Genomic DNA, 17675 nt, shown 5'->3' with positions numbered 1-17675 from the left:
CCGAAACCACAAGTCCCCGCGGCATCAGAGCATAGTTGCAACTCAGCTTCCAAAAGAAGCTCGTGCCTCCAAAAAGACAAACCATTAAACCTAACCAAGAAATCCCGCCACACACCGAGGTCAGCCCTGACCCCAGCGCAAAGGCGGGTACGATGATGGGGCAAACGGAGCCCCTTCATCGCATCATACAACCTCCTGGAAAAAGCCCTACCAGGAACCACTACCCGACAGGCAAAATTAAGAATGCCTGCCAATTCCTGAAGCTGCCGTAGGGTCACCTTCCGGCAGCCCAGCACCTCATCAAGCTTCCGCTTAATCTTGACCAACTTCTCTAGGGGCAATCTGGAAGATTGCTCCTCTGAGTCCAATTCAATACCCAGAAAGGTAATTCTGGTGGCGGGGCCTTCGGTCTTCTCAGAGGCTAAAGGCACCCCCAATTGAGCACAAAGGGCTTCGAAGTCCCGCATCAGAGCAAAACATTGCTCCGAATGCGCAGGCCCCGCCAACAGGAAATCATCAAGGTAGTGAACGACCGTACCCAGACCACTTTGCCTCCTGAGCGCCCATTCCAAAAAGGTGCTAAAACTCTCGAAAAGAGAGCACGAGACAGAGCAACCCATGGGCAAGGCTCTGTCCACGTAATAACCCCCCTCGAAATGGAAGCCCAACAGCTCAAAGTCATCTGGGTGTATGGGGAGGAGCCGGAATGCCGACTTAATGTCGCATTTACCCATAAGGGCTCCCACCCCACACTTCCTAACCATAGTCACGGCTGCATCAAAGGATGCATACCGGACTGAACACAGCTCGTCAGGAATGAAGTCATTCACTGACTCCCCTTTTGGAAAAGACAAATGGTGAATCAACCTAAATTCACCACTCGCCTTTTTGGGGACCACACCTAAGGGAGACACACGAAGATTCGGGAAGGGCGGCTCCGGGAAGGGCCCGAAGACCCTACCCTCGGCCACCTCCTTCCGAATCTTCTCCCTAACAATGTCTTCATGTCCAACAACTGACCTAAGGTTGTCAGACATGAAGGCCCTCCTAACACCCATGTAAGGGATCCTAAATCCCTCCGAAAAACCTAGCAAGAGAGCGGCCGCTCTCGAGCGAGGGTGGTAGTCACCCAACCAACCCTCAAGCACCATTAAATTAATTGGGCTGGGCCCCTTTTCCCCCAGCAGGCGGGGGAGGCTTTGGGAGACCCGAGCCTTTCTTTTCAATCCCCTTCTTGGGGCGGGGGCACACAGCTGCGGAATGGTTCCCCCCACAACTCCCGCAGGCGTGCCGAAACCTGCAAATGGGACGGAAACACGCCCCCTTTGCAGCGAACTCGTGACACACCAAAGAGGCCCCTTTTCCAACGGCACCCGCCACGGCCTTGGCCGTCGCAGGCGTCGCGGGCTCCTCTTCCATAAAGTGACCGCTATCGGTCCTATCGCAGCCCTCCTTCCCTGACATATGCGTGGCCTGGAACCACAGGTCCGGAACCACCATATCCCAAGGCAAGTAGGGGTCATGGGCAATACGCATCCTGAACCCCTTGTCGTAATGCCTCCATATGGTGCCCCCATATTCAAAATGGGCCCTCGCTATAAGGTCGATGTACTTCAGCAAGGCAGCGGCCCTACCCGGCTGCCTCTGAATTACCACCGACGCAAAGGTCAGAAAGGCGTACAGCCACGAGCTGAAGCACTTTGTGACCTTTGTTTTCTTAACCTTCTCCCCAGGGACCACCTCCTTGTCCTGTTTAGGGACCTCCCTGTTCAAAATGGAGAAAAGATCGACATACTCCCCCCGCCAGATTGCCTCCTTCACTGACGGGTGAAGATGGTACCCTAAAGGCATCGCGGGCAACCCACAAGGGATGGCCCCAGGCTTGATGCTGGCGAATGGGTCCCACACCGTGGTGGCCCCCGAGCCCAGCACCCCAAGCCCCGGTGGATACATAAACGGGACCGGTGGCATAATGGCCGGTGGAGGAGGGATCCAACCCCCCACCCCCGCCCCGGTTGGGACAGGTACCCCTGACGCCCCTACCGGCGGAGCCGGCGGGGACCAGACCTGCCCACAGGTGCCTGCAGCAGTCCCCATAAAGCTGTTGCCACCCCCCAATGCGGGCGGGATGAACCCGGGATCCTGCACGGGAAGGAGCGGTGATGTGCCTACATGTGGTGCAACCTCACCTGCCCCGTAAGGGGTAGAAGCCATCCACGGTGGGCCCATCCTTGTTGGGCCCTGGAACGATGACCACTGCCCCGACTGGGCCATCTGCCCAGTCTGGGCCGTCTGCCCAGTGTGGGCCGTCTGCCCGGTGTGGGCCATCTGCACGTTGTGGGCCACTTGCCCCTCTGGGGTCGACTCCTCTTCGGGGTCGGTGCCCCATGCTGCGGTGGCAGTCGAGGGAAGCCCCTCCGGGCCTGCACCCGACCGCCACCTCTCCAATTCATCAAGCCGCTCCAAGACCCTGGCCCAGGAGAGAGAAGGGGACATCTCAGGTTGAGGGACCGTGGGTATAAACCCCACCCCCACCCCCGCCGGGATCCCTCCCGGGGGCCCCTCTGCCGCAGCCCGAGCCCGGGCAGACGGCCTGGCAGCCCTCCTAGGCCGCACCACTGGTGGGGCAGGGAGGGCCTGAGCTTGCCTCCTCTTAGGGGCCATTACCTGCACTTGTTCTATTTTTTACAGAAGAAAGGAGAGAGGGCGTGACCAACCCCCTAAAGGACCCTGCACCCCCTAGGCAAGGCCTGCCTGAAGCAGCAGGGCTCAGCAGTGCCGGCCTCTCAGGAAGTGAATCCACCCCCCTCCCAACGGGCAGCAAGGCCCACCACCAGGCCTTTATTCCCAGGCCAAAGCCCACCCGGTAACCCCCGCGGGCCCGCGAGGCCACCAGAAGGCAGCACCCCCCACAACACCGAACCAGGCAATGGGGCTCCAAACCGGAGCGGAGCCCAGCCGATGCTGGCTCCGCTGATAAGCAAAAAGGCTTTCCGCTTTCCTGCAGGCCACAAAATGGCGCCTCGCACGAGGTCGCCAACAAAATGGCCGCCGCGAGCAGACAGATGAATGTCTGCTCCTCTCTGCAGTCCGGGCGAAAAGGGAGAGCCCCGGGCCTGCTCGCCCTTATATAGGGCGAGCAGGCCCCGCCCGGACCAATCAGGAGCCTGGCCAATCAGGCCCTGATCTCCCGAGCGAAGTCTCGCATCGCGAGACTTCGCCCGGGATCCAAGATGGCGGCCGCCATGAGGGACCGTGTCTCCCGGTCCCTCCAGCAAAGCCTGCCTGCCGGGTAAGTCCGGCGCTGCCCATCTGACACCATAAATGCCAAAAATCAGTTAGGAAATGCTTCAGTTGTCCAGGACAGTCTGTCACTACCTCAAAGTAACAAGAAATTAAAAATACTAATGTTAGTATGAAACAGTGGTGTTAAAATTCATTAGAAGACTGAACATCATTTCTCACCCTCACAGATTTTTTTTAAAACTACCGGCGTTTCATGTCACTACATGTATTAATTAGCTCCTCAGTGCAAGAACAGTTTCTTAATTTCAGCAAAGTCACAATAAAATTACAAAATATAAGGGTTGGCAGGAAACTCTGTAACCATCTACAAGGGTCTCCCAGAAAGTAATGCACCACGTTTTTTTTCTCAGCCTACAGTAATGGTATGAATGTGAAACTTTAGATATACATTATTTGAATTGTCAGGAGTGCATGTGTAAATTTTGCGTTTCTTCAGACATAGTTTAGCTGCAGCAGTGTTTTGAAAAAGCATCTGTAAGTGATGTATGTTACAAGCAGCGTGTCGTCATTGAATTTTTCACTGCGGAGAGAGAAACTGTTGGGAAGATTCACAAACGTTTGTGTACAGTTTATGAAGAATCTGCAGTCGACAGAAGTACGGTTAGTCACTGGGCACAGAAGGTGAGGCCATTAAAAGACGGTTTGGCAGAGCTCCATTTTTTGCAGCATTCAGGGCAGCCAGCCACAGCTGTCACACCTGACAAGACGCAGCTTGCTGATGTGCTCATTCTCAAGGACTGATGCATAATGGCTCGGCAGTTGGCGCTGAAGCTGTCAATCAGCAAAGAAGGTGTGCATGCAAAAATCCATGCTCTTGATTACTCAAAAGTGTGTGCACAATGGGTTCTGTGCTTACAGTGGGCCACAAATCTCTGAGAAAAAAAACATTTCTTCTGAGCTGCTAAAATGTTTTGAAGCTGATGGGGAAGCTTTCTTGTCCAGGATTGTGACAGGTGATGAAACCTGGGTTCACCCATGTCCTGCGAGCATGGCCTCAGCGCGAGGCCTAACCTGAGAGAGACACAGGAAGAACTGGGAGACACAGGAAGTACAACCTGGGAGACACAGGAAGTACAACCTGGGAGACACAGGAAGTACTGGGAGACACAGGAAGTACAACCTGAAACAAAACAACAGTCAATGGAAACGACAGATAATGGTGTCATCCTCAATCTCTACAGAAAAAAAAAATTCACCGGTAAGATGATCATCACTGTGTTTTGGGACTGTGAGGGTGTCTTACTCATTGATGTGATGCCAAGAGGCAGCACCATTAATTCTGAAGCTTATGTGAAGAAATTAACCAAACTCAAGAAGCGCTTCCAGTGACTTCGGTGCCATAACAACCCTGGTGAATGTTTGATTCAACATGATAACACTTGGCCTCACACAAGTTTGAGGACTTCGGAACACATCACTAAGCAGGATTGGACAGTGTTATCCCATCCACCCTACAGCCCTGACCTAGCTCCCTCAGACTTCCACTTGTCTGGGCCATTAAAGATGCCATTCATGGAAGACATTTTGAGGATGACAAGAGGTGATTCGCACAGTGCAGAAATGGCTTCGTGATCACAACAAGAAGAGGTACCGACAGGGCATATACGCCCTTGTGTCTGGCCAGAGGAAGGCCATAGAATGGGACAGAGAATATGTGGAAAAATAGGGAGTATAGAAGAAACATCATTCTTTCTTGTGTGTAAGTTTCAGTGTGTTCAATAAAACAATTGTTGAAGAAAAAAATGTGGTGCATTACTTTCTGAGCGATCCTTGTACATTCCATGTTTCACCCAGGTTTCAACTCATTTATTATGGCCCAGTAATCTCTTAATTTGAGGTACGGTCAGGGGAACTGGATGAACCTGAGCAGTTACGGGCTGGATGCCCTTCCTGACACCACATGTAGTTCATAGCAGATATTTTTTCTGTCTGCCTTAGGAGAGAAACGTCTGCTGGTACTAAGGATTGAACTCTCAACCTTCCAAATGGGAGTTGAGTATTTTCACCACTTGGCCATTATGTCACTCACCTCTTGCCCAGATAAACTGCACAAAAACATATGGTAGGTCCAAAAGTGATTCTGGAGAAATGTAAAACTTATTTGTGGAAAAAGTCCTAAAATACCATCTGGGAAATCAGCTAAATGGATCTCTGAATTCAAAATTTTAACTAAGAGTAAGAATAGGGAGGAAAGTCTCAGAAAGATAACAAGTTTCCCAAGAAAAGTATCACAGGAAATCGAAAAATTCAAAAATAAAATAGAATTGGTTCTATGTGAAACAAAGATTAGTTGTCCACCATGAATAAGTGAACAGTATATTTTTCATGCAGAAGTTCATATATAGGTAAGGGGAAGGCTATTTATTTATTCTGGTATTATCCATACAAAAATTGACGGAGAACCAAATATTCAGGGTAATCAATTACCTTTAAGAGACTATTGATATTTTCATATAAACATATACTGAAAATTGAATAAAATCAATTTTAATGGGGTCTCAGTAACAGAAAATCAAATTTAAGAAGTCGTTTAAGCAGCAACTCACAACTGCTTTAAAGCAGTGCCAAGTTTGATATATCTTAGAAATCAACCTGATCCGACAAAAGTTGCTGAATGCATTTTGATTTTTTTTTCCTAATCAAAATGACAATGACAGTCTTTCCTTAGTAGAGCCATGACAGATGAGGCATCCTGCCCTATCGAAGAAAACATTGCCATGTAAAAGAAGTTTAAATGCTCTTCATTTGGATAGCTGCCAAGTCTTAGATATTTTCGTAAGGCACTGTTTCTTAACCTTGAAAACTTTAAGATGAGTGGACTTCAGTTCCCAGCATTCAACAGTCAGCACAAAGTGACTCGTGAATGTTGAGAGTTGAAGTCCACTTATCTTAAAATTGCCAAGGTTGAGAACCACGGTCATAAGGCATATGTTCCTCTTCCTGGACCTTTCCTTCAAGTTGCATGAAGTCATTATTCTGGTTATTTGCATGGTACTTCCCAAGGAGGCTTATAACAAGGATGAAATGCTACCGATTCAGCTGGTTCGGGCATACTGGTAGAGGCGGCTGGTATACTGGTAGAGGCTGCTGGTAGAGGCTGGTGGTGGTTTGGAGAACTGGTAATGGTGGCAGTGTGAGGCTCTGCCCACCCACGTGGATGTTGCCATTTTCCTTTTTTAACCTTTGTGCAGGCGCAAAGCCTTCTGTGCATGCACAAGGCATCCTATGCATGCGCATAGGGTGAAAAAATGCACACAATAATGGCGCAAAGCACAAGCTTTCGAACTGGTAGGGAAAATAAGTAAATTTCACCTCTGGCTTATAGGCACAAGCATTTGTGGAGGACTGCCTATACTTCAGAATCACTTTCAACTTAGATGAATTCAAGCCCTAAAATTTAAGGGTTCCAGAAACTATGAAAACACACCTGTTTCAGAGGCTTATGATGACACATGGAGCCTAGGGGGGGAAATTCTTTCTTTCTTTCTTTCTTTCCTTCTTTCTTTCTTTCTTTTTTTCTTTCTTTCTTTCCTTCCTTCCTTTCCTCCCTCCCTCCCTCTTTCTTTCTTTCTTTCTTCCTTTCCTTCCTTCTTTCTTTTCTTCCTTTCCTCCCTCCCTCTTTCTTTCTTTCTTTCTTTCCTTCCTTCTTTCTTTCTTTCTTTCTTTCTTTCTTCCTTTCTATTGTTAAAACCATCCATTCACAAAACAACTCTGGACAACCTACATGAGGATTAAAAAAACATCAAAATAGAAAACTAGAATATCAAAACTGCAAAACAAGCTGCTTGTTTTGCTGGGGAAAGATAGATCTTGTATAATGTTCTAGGTATGCCCACTGCCACAACCCGGTGCCTCTAGGGTGCATGTACTACAGTCTTTGAATAGTTTAATAATAGTTTAATCTGAACTTTTTGTAGCCATCAATGTTTTATTTCCTATCTTGCGTTATTGTATTGTTATTCTATCTTGGATTTATGGTGAATAATAAATCTAATAACATTGCAACGGGACATATTTTTAAAATTTAAGTTAGACTCATATCCCTTCGGCATAATCTAGAAAGTATGGAAAGTGGAATATGGTAAATGCCTATCTGCATGTGTAAATACAGGTAGTCCTTGAGTTATGGCCACAATTGAGCCCAACATTTATTTTGCTAAGCAAGACAGTTGCTGAGTGAATTTTGACAGATTTTACAACCTTTGTTGTCCCAGTTGTTAAATGAATCAAGCTAATAATACGGTTACGTTAGTAACACATTGAGTTTGCTTATCAAATGGTTGCAAAAGGTGATCACATGACCCTGGAACAGTCATGAATATGAGTCAGTTGCCAAGCCTCCGAAATTTGATCATATGATAAGGTGACCAGATGTCCCGCTTTCTGCGGGACAGTCACGTTTTTTCATGATCTGTCTCGCGTCCCGCTCCTTTTCAGAAATGTCCCGATTTTCTTCCTTCCTTCTTCTCTCTCTCTCTCTCCTTTATGGTGATGGGGGAAGGAAACGGTGAAGCGTCTTGGGGTCATCCTGGGCGAGTTGTACTTCCTGTGTCTCCCAGTACTTCCTGTGTCTCCCAATACTTCCTGTGTCTCCCAGGTTGTACTTCCTGTGTCTCCCAGTTCTTCCTGTGTCTCTCTCAGGCTAGGCCTCGTGCTGAGGCCATGCTCGCAGGACATGGCCTGGGCACTGGCAGCCTGTACATTGCTGAGAGGTGAGGGCATCCCCCGGAGAAAAAGGGAGGGAGGATGAGAGAGAAAATAATAAAGAGAATTTTTTTTGCCCCCCCTCCTCTGTTAATGGTGTCCCGCTTCAGCAATTTAAAAATCTGGTCACTTTATCATATGACCACATGGATATTGCAACAGTCATGTGCAAATGGTCATAAGTCACTTTCTCAGGTAGTCAAAGGAGAAGCAGATGGCAACAGTTGTAAGGTTGAAGCTGTACAAAGTCACTAACACATAAATTCTAGACATGTATTCCCATAAACCCTATGCCACTTATTCCCTGGTAAATGTGAGTTGCTGCCACCAAGGAAAGCCAAGACTGAGGCGGCCTTAGTTTTGTCAGGAGTTGGTCTACAACTAATGATGACATACTATTAGTGGATGTTGTGGTACACCTCTTTAAGTGAATAATAATGAAGCCTGCAATTAAAGCGTGCAGCTGGAACTGAGAAGAACTGATTGGATTTCAGTGGGAAAGCAGAATTTCCCCTTGAGTGCGCCTTGTGCTCAGATCAGCTGAAGCATCTCTAAAGTGGAGGAGCAAAAAAGTGTAACTGATAATAATAAGCTCCATCACTATTGCCTGGTCTGGTAAGTGGCTGGCATACAATCACATGGGCAATGTGATGGCATTCTGGAATTTAAATATGGCAAGGCAGCTTTTGCCCAAAAGGAAAACAATCCTTTAAATGTCATTAGTTCCAGAGAGTGACAGTCTTAAATAATAAGGTCAGAGCAGATCCTCAAGAGAAACACTGCACAGGCATTTCATTTTCTTAGCACAATATGAAAATGATTTGTCCTTACCTTCTCTTTTGATGTTTTCATTTTTCCAATTTAGCTCACCACCCTGGCATTTCTTTCTTTTTTCCAAATACAAATTTTATTTTTCTCCAACATAGGATAAAAAACAGTACATAAATACAAATACTAAAACCATGCTTAAAATAAAACATTTTTTTCTTTTTCTATTAATCATTCAATGGAGGCTTATCTTTCTTCCATTAAAGAACATTCTATAGAACTTATATAATATCAAATGAGAAAGCCTCAAAAAAAAAAAGAAAAAAAATCTTTTTCCCACCTTACACTAAAAAAATTACATTACATCAGTATAAAAAAATATCAAACTCTCTATTATGCTAATCTTAGTTCAAACTTTCACTTCTACATTACATTAATTAATCCAGTATCAATTTATCCTGTAATTACTAGAGGTTCTATATATACAAATCTAAATAAGGCCGAAATAGATCTATCCTGGTCCGCCTTAATTTTCAAATTCAGCAAAAAAGAACAAAAAACCATGTGATACATACAGATAGAATTGTTGGCTATCAATAAAATTAACTGCCTTGGAAATGGCCCTGGGTTGGGCCAAGAGGCAAATAAGGAGCTGTGATGTTCCTTCAATACACCAGGGTGATTCGACACAAAAATATGTAACCCTTCCCTGGTGCAGAGCTGAAGGGATTGGATACTGTAGCCTAGAGGATAATTCTCTGCCTTACAAGGCAAAGGTTGCAGGTTCAAGTCCCAGTGGGTATGGCTAGCTGATGAGGCCAAAATAAGGCTGAAATAGATCTATCCTAGTCTCCCTTAATTTTTAAATTCAGCAAAAAAATGTGACACACACACACACATATATATATATAATACAAAAAATACTTCTTATCATATATCACATAAACTATATTAGAAAATTCTATATGTTTAAATTCTTATTAATAAGTAAATTTGTATCATATCATTATATTGTGCTACCACCAATTCTTACCTTGCCATCTGGCTAACAATATCTTAATTCAATTTTCATATCTCATTTTTCCCCAAAATTACTAAGTATTAATATTTATTTATCTTTTAATATTCCATCCAGTCATAAAACTTCCCCCAAATTTTATAATCTCCTAGCCAACCAAATACTAATTTGGTCTGGCATTCCTGGTCTTTTCCAGATCAGCCCAAGTACACTACGTGCTCTCAGCCTGCAGAAATAGCTCCACCAAAATAAAGGCTGCCTCTTTAATTGAGCTTGATATGTAATGACTTCATAAAATGCATCTTTGTATTATGTTTGTTTTCTAGGTTGTCCAAATTAATTAATGGTGCATTAGGGTTAGCCTTTGGAGCAAAAGGCAAAGGCTTCAATCAGCAGAATGAGTAGTTCCGTTCCCATAATACAGTAGGACTGAGGGATTAGGCAGAAGACTTTAAGATAATTGAGACCTAAAATGATGTAAAAACTGAATTGATTTCTGACTCTCCTGCTTCCTCTTTTGATAACAGAACTCACAAGCAAATCACTATTGAGGATACAAGTAAGAGCAGCTCTCTCAAATCCCTGAATTAATGCTTTATAAAGTAATACAGAATTATTGCTTTCAAAAAGCCCAAAGTGGTACCAGGATGGAAGAAGTTTGAATATAAAAGCACTAGAAAAGGGCCAACTGTGCAGAACAAAGTCATTTATTCTCTCCATTTATAGAAAATCAAAGCCCATTTTTCCTCTTCTTGATTCCTACCTAGTTGAGAGTTGTATCTTTCTCAGACATATGGCGACCAAAATTTATCTTCTCTTTCCTGGAGATTTAATTTTCATCGCAGTCTCAACTATGAGCAATTCATCAAAAAACATTCAACCTCTGGAAAATGAATACCCTATTCAAACAAAAGATATATTTTTTTAGCAATGGGAGTATTCCCTTGGAGAAGGCAGATTTTATAATATTGATGGTAATGTTTGGATACGTTGAGGGATTTTGTTTGTTTTGAGTTTCTCTTGTGTCGTCCAAAAATGAAATAAGTACACCCAGATTTCATAAAAAAAACCCAAACTAGGAAGCAGACAGGATAATCTGGAGTCAATAGTCTCAATCCCAAAGTGTCATTGCTCCAAGTAATGAACTCAAGACTGAACGTTTATTCAGGTTTAATAAGCCCTTATTGAGTACATCCTAAGGGCATTTAGAATGGTGAAGCTAACACTAAAAAGTCCCCCCGCTTAGGGATAGTTAAAGAATTGAAATCACTCTCCCCCCGCTCTGAGTCTAAGGCGAAGGGTGGTATAAAAATCGAATAAATAAATAATAAATAATAAAATAAATAAATAAATCAGAGTCTGAGGCACCGATTTCCTCAAAGTTCCAATTTATTAACAGAGCCATGTGAAAAACCCAAATACAAACCCACGAGGGTTTCTCCACCCAGCTTAAAGTTCTTTATCTTGCTCCCACACCCACAAGTTCATCATGTTGACCAGTTATCTTCTGCCAACGTGTCACTATTCCATCAGCTTCCCGGCAGGTACTGAACTAAGGATGACCTTGAGAATCTAGAAGGAATTTGTTATGGATACATCTCTATCAGTGAAGGGCCGAACTTACCTTTCCCTACGGAATCAGTCCTGGAGGCCGGCACGGGCATGAGCAGCAGCGGCCGCGTGAACTCCCATGCGAGGATTTGCTTCTGCACATACGCAGAAGCAAATAAATAGGTGAAAATTGCCAAAATTTCACACAAGGATGTTCGCATGGAGGAGATTTCAGCAATTTATTTGCTTCCGTGCATGCACAGAAGCAAAGAAAGGGCAAAAGTTGTCAAAAATTGCTGATTTTTGCCGATTTCTTTGCTTCCGTGAATGTGTGGAATAAAATTCTGTATGAGGGTGCGGGGGATGTGGCAGAGATGCGCAGGTGTCCATGCATCACCGTTTCTGCTAACAGATTGGTGATCTCAGGTATACTGGGGCAGCCCAACATTGGTCTCTACATCCTTCATGCAACAGCCCCTCCCATGTTCCCACAGCAAGAATACATTCTAAAGCATAAAATGTGGCAGGCCAAAATCTCCACATCAACGATGGCTTCAGCCTGACACTATGATCAAACCAACATTTGGATGCCATATACATCTTGGTAGTAGTACTTCATGCAATGTGCAGAACTTCCACCTGAAAGTCTATGGTAGCTTCAGACCTAATCAATACAATACCATTTTTGTTTTTCTGTTAACGCCTGATGATGAACAGCCATCCTGGGAGTAATCATTTTATTTTGCTCCAAAAGAGTGTGGTAAAAAAAATAGTAAATTGACGCATATTAAAGAAATTAAACTAGTAAATGTGCAAAGTTAGATTTATTAAGCAGTACTCTTTGGGTTTAAATTCATCTAATATATTTTTCCTCTACCTTTTTAAATGTACTTCTTCTTAATAATAACAATAATAGCAACAATAGCAACAATAGCAACAATAGCAACAATAGCAACAATAACAACAATAACAACAACAACAATAACAACAATAACAATAACAACAATAACAACAATAACAACAATAACAATAATAATTTAGACTCGGGGCTGCTCACAACAACAATAATAACAGTGTTACAATGTAAACAAATCTAATATTAAAAAACCATCTAAATCTCCATCATTTAAAAACCATGCAACACACGCATACCATACATAAAACTATAAAAGCCTGGAGGAGATGTCTCAATTCCCCCATGCCTGGCGATACAGGTGGGTCTTAAGCAATTTGCAAAAGACAAGGAGGGTGGGGGCAGTTCTAATCTCTGTTTAAACTGTTTTTCTTAGAAGCTGCCTCCTTGTTCTCATGCTTGCAATAAAATTGCCACATTTATCCTGTCTCTGTGTCTAGGCCATTATTTATTACCATCTTTTCCTCCACTTCTTGATAATTCTGTACAATATACCTTTTCTGCACCTACTAAAGTTACTGCTGCCAGTACAAGATTATAGTTTATTGAGGCCACTTTAGCAGATTAAAAAAATAAAAGAGTAGCTGGTGTAATCCCCTCTTCTAAACACTATTCCGTTGCTATATTGATTTCCATTTGGATGCTGTAATATGTCTGAATACCTTAGAGCTCTAAGTGATCATCACAAATTAGGGTAAAAAATAGTTTAGCCTTCGCTGCAGGCTGCAAAATTTAGTCTAAATGTTCAAACGACTGTTTTAAGCCACAGCCCTGGCTCTTTGCATTAGATTTACTGAACCTCTTCTATGAGAATTCACTGTACTGTACTTTGAAATAGAGCCATGGCCTGTTCTGTTCTTGGAACATTTTCATTTAGCTTCATCCATTGCTTCCCATTGCACTGGGAACACTGCAGCTGCATTGCAGTAAGAGCGGCTGGGACATATTTACTGCGTCTTCATGGTAATTTCAACAACAGAGATCTGGATTCCTTCAAAATTTATTTGTTTAGGCAATAAAAATATTTACTTGTATGTAGTTCTCATTTTCTCATTGCCAATCATTAATTTAATTGCTTATTTAATATAGACTCCCAACTCTGCTTTCTTGCCCAAAACTGGAGAATTTCTTTTTTAAAATCCAGAGAGACATTTTTCATTACTTCCTATATATCAGGTGCAAGGGAGGAAAGCCAAAATATACTGTAGAGCAATGTTATTCTATTTTATTTACTCTAGTCTTTATTCATCACAGCTGATGCTACAGGAAAAATGTACAATCAGGAAACATGTTTTGCTTTCTTGTTTCCAAACCTGCACAAGTTTTGTTTGCCCACCTGTCTGCTAAACTCACAAGATTCCTTAGAAACATAGAAACATAGAAGATAGATGGCAGAAAAAGACCTCATGGTCCATCTAGTCTGCCCTGTATTTTATCTTCGGATGGATATGTTTATCCCAGGCATATTTAAATTCAGTTACTGCGGATTTACCAACCACGTCTGCTGGAAGTTTGTTCCAAGCATCTACTACACTTTCAGTAAAATAATATTTTTGCATGTTGCTTCTGATCTTTCCCCCAACTAACCTCAGATTGTGCCCCCTTGTTCTTGTGTTCACTTTCCCATTAAAAACACTTCTCTCCTGAACCTTATTTAACCCTTTAACATATTTAAATGTTTCGATCATGTCTCCCCTTTCCCTTCTGTCCTCCAGACTATACAAATTCTTTCTTCTTGCCGTATTCATGTATACACCCCAACTTGACTGTTGTTTCTCTGAGTCATATATGTGGGCATATGCATAATTTTGTATTTATTTATTTATTTATTTTGTCATGTTTATGTAGTGTATATTGGAGGTGGTGGCCCATTGCGAGCTGTATGCAATGCAATTTCATTTTAATGTACCATATTTTTTCGGAGTATAAGACGCACCTTAGTTTTTGGAGAGAAAAATAGGGGAAAGAATCTGCTTACCAGGTATTCATCTGGCTAGCATCCTTAGTCTGGTCAGCTTAGCACATTATTTTATCCTCTGGTTAGGACTTTTAAAAAACCTTATTCAGGGAGAGTAACAATGAAACAGCTTGCAAGCTAGTAAGAGCTGGGAAAATCATTAGCACCTGGTTAGGGCTGGAAAGAAACATTCAGAGCAAGTAGAACAATGAAAAAAAAAACCTGCAAAGACTTAGGGCTTGGAAAGCATTCTTCACAAAGGGTAACAATGAAAGAACCTGCAAGGTAAGAGTTGGGAAGATCCTTAGCAGCTAGTTAGGGCTGGGGAAAAAAGCTTCGAAAAAAGTTACATTCAGAGTATAAGATACATCTGAATTTTCAGCCTCTTTTAGGGAGGAAAAAGGTGTGTCTTATACTCCAAAAAATATGGTATGTCCATTAGTGTACATTCAAAGTGACAATAAAGTTAAGTTCGAAGGGTTTTGGATTTGATGCTCAAGTATTCATGTGTTTCCAAAGTGAGATAAATTTCAGTTCCTGTTATGCCTGTTTTGCCTGAAAGGGGACCAGGAAGGTGAAGGTGAAGAATTTTGTCAGCTCTCAGTAAAAGCTATGTGACCTATATCAGAGTTGCAAATCTTCTGGTGGCCTGAGTGTTGGGGGCATGAAGCAATCTGAATAAGTCAAGGGTATAACAGAGTAGAGCTAAGATTTTTGTGGCTTTGGGACTGAAGCATTTGGAAGAGATTCTTACCTTTAAAGTGTATTTGAAGAGTTGAGTTTCAGTGTTCAGACATTCCCTTAAAATGATAGGATAGATTTTTGACACTGGTCCTCAACCTACCACAACTGATCCCAAAATTTCTGTTGCTAAGTGAGACATTTGTTAAGTGAATTTCGCTCCACTTTAGGATATTTCTTGCCACAGTTGTTAAGTGAATCACTGCAGTTAATAACACTGTTTTTAAGTGAATCTGGTACTTATAGTCCTTGGTGGCAGATATCCCCATTTTTTTGAATATCCCACTCCCATGTTATTTGTTTAGACCAAACTGTTGCGACTAATATATACTGCTCAAAAAAATAAAGGGGACACTCAAATAACACGCCCTAGATCTGAATGAATGAAATATTCTCATTGATTACTTTGTTCTGTACAAAGTTGAATGTGCACAACAGCATGTGAAATTGATTGTCAATCAGTGTTGCTTCCTAAGTGGACAGTTTGATTTCACAGAAGTTTGATTTACTTGCAGTTTACTTGGAGTTATATTGTATTGTTTAAGTATTCCCTTTATTTTTTTAAGCAGTGTATTTTGTTACTAATACAACTTGTTTTGTCCAGAGGCAAAAAAGTCCCTTTTTTGTCAAACAAGTTCAACAGCCTACCGGTTTCCACTATTGAGATGAAACGTTTAGGACCCAGCACAAAATGTTGCCATGTATCTGTTCTTCAGATGAATGTTTCATTTTCAGAGCCAAAATTTTTGTCTGCAGGGAACACTAAGCAGGAAGAGACTGAATTGAAACATTCACAGCAGAAAGACTGGGAAAAAATATTTGCCCCTTAAAATTTTCAATTTGAAAAACAGCAACATCTTCAGCTCCCAATTTCCTTAGTCTTCACTTGTCCATCACTTTATTCTCTAATCTTCAGCATCGTTGGAAAATGAGTAAGGCAAGTGGTGAAATCAAAATTTTGTTACTACCGGTTCTGTGAGCATGGCTTGGTGGGTGTGGTAGGGGAAGATTACTGCAAAATCTCCATTCCCACCCCACTCTGGGGCCAGCTGGAGGTGGCATTTGCCGATTCTCCGAAATTTCCACTACTAGTTGTCCAAGCTACTCAAACTTTTCGCTACTGGTTCTCCCGAACTCCCACCCAAAAATTGATCCCAGCTTATCAAACTATTGGATGGGCAGCATGGCACAGAATTCTTGCTTTCAGAAAGGATACAAAATTTCCCAAATATATATGTATATATTTTGCAAGTAAGACCAACCCCCCACCAAAAAACCCCTTGCTTAGAGATGCAGCTCCATTTCTCTATCCTAAATACAGTGTATGCAGATAATGTCCATTAATTTCAATAGAATTTTCTTCCAAACATTTGCTTGAATTCCAGAGATTATTACTGGGACCTGGGTTTATGAATTACCAAATATTTTTCTCATCATTACATAATAAGAAATATTCCATTCATTTTTTTTGTCTATACCAGACCTTTCCGACAAATGTGCAGCACATTCATTATCTGAATTGCAGAATGAGAGCATCTAATAATTCCTGGGTTCTTGTCTTTTTGTCTGTCAATCTTGAAATCGCATTAACTTTCTTGAGTTCCAATCAAGTGTTTTCAAAAAGGAATTTGCTTTTCATGTGTGTGTGTGCATGTGTGAACATCCACAGGAACAAAATGGTTTGGCAAAACCAATCCTGGGTACCAAGAGTTTTATATGAAAAGCAAATTCAATGAATGATGGGACTGAAATACTTGGAAGTCAATTCATTCACCAGACACTCTACATGTGAACAAGATTTTACTAATGAAGCCATTTTCAGATCTATTCAAAGTAACTGTAATCTATGACAATTAAAGGACAGGATCTACTTGTTCATATCAAAAGCAAGAATTTTAAAACATGTTAGCATCGCAGCTGCTCCTATTGGTATAATCCGTCCCAAAATCTTTTGATTTAATTCCTAACATAAGAGAAACATTGGCAGTTGTTACCTAGCAAGCAATAATTCAAGCAAGAAAGCATGAACCATTTGAATATCAAATACAAAGTTGTGTACATAAAGTGGGGGCAGTTGGTGCAAGTTTGACAGCAGAAAAGAAACGTGTACACGTACGCATGTTTTCATATAAGCAGGATTTGTAAATCTGGAGAAGTTTGGAAGGTTCCTTAAAATGTTTCTCTTAGGAGTGTGACATCCATCTGGCTACTGAGACTTTTTGGTGGGGAGGTGATTTCTGTGGCTAGACAGAGGAAAATTATTTGACCACTGAATTTTGGCAAGATGTCTGGAGGGCTGCTAGATTCCATGATTTACACATGACTTGAATACTGTACATCTTTATATTGTAAGAACTGCAGGTTTTTTTAGTCCCACAACAAAACAAAAGGGATCTGGGAGTTTAAACATTTAGCAAAGCTAAGGCAATGTAACTAGAAAGCATGGCCTCCTTCTGCAAATAGATATTCAGAAACAAGCTCCAAAGAAAAAGTGTGAAAATAGCTCAAATGCCACACACAAGTTATTTCTTGTATTTTGGACTTCTGGCTACCACGGGAATTTACAATGCATCTCCCATGTTGAAGAATATAACGCTGCCTAGTATACAGTACTGGGGGTTTTTTTCTCCCCAGATCATATGGGGATAAGTAACAGCTCTTCATAAAACTGTAGAGGAAAAGCAGAAATTAGGCAGGAAAACTGTCCAATCTACAAA

The sequence above is a fragment of the Erythrolamprus reginae genome, chromosome 1 (assembly GCF_031021105.1).
Source record: "Erythrolamprus reginae isolate rEryReg1 chromosome 1, rEryReg1.hap1, whole genome shotgun sequence".
NCBI lineage: Eukaryota > Metazoa > Chordata > Lepidosauria > Squamata > Dipsadidae > Erythrolamprus > Erythrolamprus reginae.
Note: the sequence above shows the minus strand (reverse complement) of the source record.